The following is a 6,126-nucleotide window of genomic DNA, read 5'->3' on the forward strand; positions in this document are numbered from 1 at the left end:
TTATGTGTGAGTCAACATGGCAGGAAAAAGAAAGATGGAAAATGCCACCTTCTAGAGTCCCACCATAGTTTTCCCAAAACCTGCCAAAGAGAAGCAGCTCAGAAATTGGGCAGTCCACAACCTACATTGTCTAAGATTCTCAAAGCCAGGGAGAGCATCATACAAAATGAAGGAGACAGAAAAAGAATGAGGTCAGGCAAGGGCATCTACGGTTGAGGTGGCGCTTATAAAGCGGATCAGAAATTCCAGAGAGAAATGCCCTCTAAGTGGACCGTTGGTGATGCAAAAAGTAGAACTGGCAGCAGCCCTGGGTGTTACTGACTTCAAGGCCAACACTGGCTGATTTGAGCTCTTTAAAAAACAAGAGGGGATTGTTTTTAAGAAAATGCCTGGAGAAGCCAAAGATGCAGACATTAGGGTACACAAAGAATGGTTAGAAAACGAGCGGATTGAACCAAGACAGGACTCTGCTGAAGAAGACATTTGGAATGCAGATGAAAGTAGAAGAATTTACTTTCAAGCCCTGCCTGATGGCACTTTTATGGTTAAATCAGACAATAAAAAAGGAGGAAAGAAGTCTAAAGAAGGAATTACTGGTCTGTTCATCTGTTCCATGATTGGTAAGAAAAAGGACCTCATCATCAGGAAAAGTCAAAATCCACAGTGTTTGAAAAATGTGAGACATCTTGCAGCCACCCTGCTGCCAATGCATCTGCTTGGATGACAGGCTATCTATTCAGTGAGTGGCTGAACGACTGGGATCAAAAGTTGGGCCTGGAAAGGAGAAAGATTTTGCTACTTGTGGACAACTGCACAGCCCATGTGACGAAAGATGTAGCACTGAGGAATATCCGACTTGAATTCCTCCCAAAGAACATAACTTCTATCCTTCAGCCATAGAATCATAGAATCATAGATTATAGGACTGGAAGGGACCTCGAGAGGTCATCGAGTCCAGTCCCCTGCCCGCATGGCAGGACCAAATACTGTCTAGACCATCCCTGATAGACATTTATCTAACCTACTCTTAAATATCTCCAGAGACGGAGATTCCACAACCTCCCTAGGCAATTTATTCCAGTGTTTAACCACCCTGACAGTTAGGAACTTTTTCCTAATGTCCAACCTAGACCTCCCTTGCTGCAGTTTAAACCCATTGTTTCTGGTTCTATCCTTAGAGGCTAAGGTGAACAAGTTCTCTCCCTCCTCCTCATGACACCCTTTTAGATACCTGTAAACTGCTATCATGTCCCCTCTCAGTCTTCTCTTCTCCAAAGTAAACAAACCCAGTTCTTTCAGCCTTCCTTCATAGGTCATGTTCTCAAGACCTTTAATCATTCTTGTTGCTCTTCTTTGGACCCTTTCCAATTTCTCCACATCTTTTTTAAAATGCGGCGCCCAGAACTGGACACAATACTCCAGCTGAGGCCTAACCAGAGCAGAGTAGAGCGGAAGAATGACTTCTCGTGTCTTGCTCACAACACACCTGTTAATGCATCCCAGAATCATGTTTGCTTTTTTTGCAACAGCATCACACTGTTGACTCATATTTAGCTTGTGGTCCACTATAACCCCTAGATCCCTTTCTGCCGTACTCCTTCCTAGACAGTCTTTTCCCATTCTGTATGTGTGAAATTGATTTTTCCTTCCTAAGTGGAGCACTTTGCATTTGTCTTTGTTAAACTTCATCCTGTTTAACTCAGACCATTTCTCCAATTTGTCCAGATCATTTTGAATTATGACCCTGTCCTCCAAAGTAGTTGCAATCCCTCCCAGTTTGGTATCATCCGCAAACTTAATAAGCGTACTTTCTATGCCAATATCTAAGTCGTTGATGAAGATATTGAACAGAGCCGGTCCCAAAACAGACCCCTGCGGAACCCCACTCGTTACGCCTTTCCAGCAGGATTGGGAACCATTAATAACAACTCTCTGAGTACGGTTATCCAGCCAGTTATGCACCCACCTTATAGTAGCCCCATCTAATTTGTATTTGCCTAGTTTATCGATAAGAATATCATGCGAGACCGTATCAAATGCCTTACTAAAGTCTAGGTATACCACATCCACCGCTTCACCCTTATCCACAAGGCTCGTTATTCTATCAAAGAAAGCTATCAGATTGGTTTGACGTGATTTGTTCTTCACAAATCCATGCTGGCTGTTCCCTATCACCTTACCACCTTCCAAGTGTTTGCAGATGATTTCCTTAATTACTTGCTCCATTATCTTCCCTGGCACAGAAGTTAAACTAACTGGTCTGTAGTTACCTGGATTGTTTTTATTTCCCTTTTTATAGATGGGCACTATATTTGCCCTTTTCCAGTCTTCTGGAATCTCTCCCGTCTCCCATGACTTTCCAAAGATAATAGCTAGAGGCTCAGATACCTCCTCTATTAGCTCCTTGAGTATTCTAGGATGCATTTCATCAGGCCCGGGTGACTTGCAGGCATCTAACTTTTCTAAGTGATTTTTAACTTGTTCTTTTTTTATTTTATCCGCTAAACCTACCCCCTTCCCATTAGCATTCACTATGTTAGGCATTGCTTCAGACTTCTTGGTGAAGACCGAAACAAAGAAGTCATTAAGCATCTCTGCCATTTCCAAGTTTCCTGTTACTGTTTCTCCCTCTTCACTAAGCAGTGGGCCTACCCTGTCTTTGGTCTTCCTCTTGCTTCTAATGTATTGATAAAAAGTCTTCTTGTTTCCTTTTATTCCCGTAGCTAGTTTGAGCTCATTTTGGGCCTTTGCCTTTCTAATCTTGCCCCTGCATTCCTGTGTTGTTTGCCTATATTCCTCCTTTGTAATCTGTCCTAGTTTCCATTTTTTATATGACTCCTTTTTATTTTTTAGATCGTGCAAGATCTCATGGTTAAGCCAAGGTGGTCTTTTGCCACATTTTCTATCTTTCCTAACCAGCGGAATAGCTTGCTTTTGGGCCCTTAATAGTGTCCCTTTGAAAAACTGCCAACTCTCCTCAGTTGTTTTTCCCCTCAGTCTTGATTCCCATGGGACCTTACCTATCAGCTCTCTGAGCTTCCCAAAATCTGCCTTCCTGAAATCCATTGTCTCTATTTTGCTGTTCTCCCTTCTACCCTTCGTTAGAATTGCAAACTCTATGATTTCATGATCACTTTCACCCAGGCTGCCTTCTACTTTCACATTCTCAACGAGTTCCTCCCTATTTGTTAAAATCAAGTCTAGAACAGCTTCCCCCCTAGTAGCTTTTTCAACCTTCTGAAATAAAAAGTTGTCTCCAATGCAGTCCAAGAATTTGTTGGATAGTCTGTGCCCCGCTGTGTTATTTTCCCAACATATATCCGGATAGTTGAAGTCCCCCATCACCACCAAATCTTGGGACCATGTGATCAGAGAATTATCAGAACTGCCAAGGTGTACTTTCGCAAGCAAATGGCTCACAGGATCAGGGACGGCAGGTTTGTATAATTTTTGGTGGTGCCCAGAATGGGTCCAAGTTCCGCCCCTCCCCCCACACACACACACCTGCCTAAAGCTCTGGGAGGGAGTTTGGGTGTGGGAGGGGGGTTTGGGATGCAGGCTCTGGGCTGGGGCAGGGGGTTGGAGTGCAGGAGGAGGTTTGGGGTGCAGGCTTTGGGAGAGAGTTTGGTGCAGGAGGGCTGTGGGCTCTGGGAAGGAGTTTGGGTGCTGGGTGTGGGCTCTGGGCTGGGACAGAGGGTTGGGGTGCAGGAGGGGATGCAGGGCATGGGGCTAGGCCAGGGATGAGGAGTTTTGGGTGCAGCAGGCAGGCTGCCCCAAGCCTGGGGCAAGGGGCCAGAGAGGAGGATTCTCCTCAGCCCTCCCCGCCGGCAGCAGCAAGCTCCGGGGGAGAGCGGCCCCTCCCTGTTCCCCCCGCATGACACTCATCGAAGCCCCCCAGGCTGTTGCTCAGGAGGTCCAGCCAAGATAAGTCCCGCCCCCCTGACCCAGAGTCGCCAGCGGGAGGGGGGGAGCAGGGGAGCTGCTATGTGCCTCCTCCCTCTGCAGGTGCAGCAAGCCTGCCCCCGGCGCTACTCCCTTGTAGCTGGCAGCAGCCAGTGAGGGAACACAGCACAAAGCTGCAGGGGGCAGGCAGGGACGCTTGGTGTGGTGGCGGCAGGTGGGGCTGGGGGATGCTCGGGAGTGGCAGGTAGGGTCACGGGAGAGACCCGGCCCCAAACATTGGTGGAGCTGGGCCGCACGGGCCTTGAATTTGATAGAGCCCGGGCACCACGGGCTCATACAACTCGCCGCCCCTGCACAGGGTGTTACACCACATCGATGATGAGAACAGCAAAGCCACTTCTGTGGAAATTGCCAGGAAGATCAGTGGTTTTCAAACTGTATGCCATGACCCAGTGCCTGAGCTGGTCAGCACTGCTGACCAAGCCATTAAAAGTCCCGTCGGCGATGCTGCCCGGCTAAGGCAGGCTAATCCCTACCTGTTACAACACTGCGCTGCACCCCATAAGCGACCAGCAGCAGGTCCGGCTCCTAGGCGGGGTTGCCACGGAGCTCTGTGCACTGCCCCTGCTCTGAGTACTGGCTCCACACTCCCACTGGCCGGTTTCCAGCCAATAAGAGCTGGGGATGGGGGGGGGTTAGGGTTAGAGTTAGGTGAGACTCACGCAGAGCCACTTGCACGCCTCTGCCTAGGAGCTGGACCTGCTGCTGGCCGCTTCTGGGACACAACATGGTCCACGGTGCCAGGACAGGCAGGAAGCCTGCCTTAGCACCCCTGCTGCGCCGCTAACCTGGAGCCACCCGAGGTAAGTCTGTGCCCCAATCCTCTGCCCCAGCCCTGACCCCCTCCCACACCCCAAACCTCTCATCCCCAGCTCCATTAGGTCACAGGCATCAACAATTCTCTTCAACTGGGTCACCAGAAAAAAAAGTTTGAAAACCACTCTTTTAGATGCCATTCTAGTGCTTGCAAATGCTTAGACTGACACTGATGCTTGAACAATCCGCAATTGCTGGAAAAAAGGAAGTCTGGTCATAGCACCCATAGAGGAAGCAATTGTTGTTGAACCACCAAGAGAAGAGTGGATAGACATCAATGACAATACTTTTGTTATACAACCGGTCTCTGAAGAGGACATTGTGACGGAGATCAGAGACCAGTTTGAAGTGAAACCCGAAAACGATGCAGAAGCAGACTCTGATGGTGACAAGGTAATCGTTCCATCTTTGACTCAGATGAAGGATGTGATGAAAACTTTGACAAATGGCCTATTACACAGGGCCTTCGATTATTTTAACCTACATTGCATTGAAAAGGAAGTTAACAACGTTGTGGGTTGTGCAGTGATCCAGGGAACATTAGACAAGTTTGTAATCAGTGACCATGCCACTGCATTGTGCCGGATGTACCACTCCGGTGACAGATGAGGACACTAAAATAAATATTAATATGAATCAATACTGTTAAACAATTTATATTTATGCTACAAAAGTCTGTAATGCACTTTCATATGTTATGTTTGTTGCAGTTTATATATGAGATTTTAAAATCTGTATCCTTGCATCTTTACCTTAAAAGGTTATATAGCTCCACTAACTCACACTTTGTGTAAAGTTGTAACATGCTGTACAGTATTAATAATTGCCTTGAATAAAAACACCAGCTAAATAATTGGATAATAAAATGATTAATAGCCTGTTGCTCAGTTAGAATGTTAGTATGGTTTTGTTCCATGTTGAGTATGTTTAAAGTCTAAATAATTTAATTATGGTAAATGAGATGTTTCTCAATTGAATAAAAAAAGCTAGTTTAAAATATAACAATCAATTTCATCCATTCTTTGCAATTCCACCTGTAAGAATCAAATGCTTATAAGAATCAAATCATCCAGGACGGATGTGATTCTTCTAAAAGGAGTGCATGTGTGAGGGGTTGGACCCCCGGGAGTGTCACCTGGTGTGCTGGGACACCACTGAGTGAGACTATTCTGCCAGCCTGGGCTCCCTTTTAGCTGGTCTTGCTGGGCTAGGCTCCCCAGCCTTTTCCAGCCAAGCACACAGGCAGGGCCACACCCAGCTGCACAGAGAGACAAAAATCCGCTCTGAAAAGGCTCAGCTTAAGGGCTTGCCACAGCACCCAGATGTCCAGCCCCCTCCCCTCCCCCG

Source organism: Chrysemys picta, chromosome 5 (genome assembly GCF_011386835.1).
Source record: "Chrysemys picta bellii isolate R12L10 chromosome 5, ASM1138683v2, whole genome shotgun sequence".
Taxonomy (NCBI): Eukaryota; Metazoa; Chordata; order Testudines; family Emydidae; genus Chrysemys; species Chrysemys picta.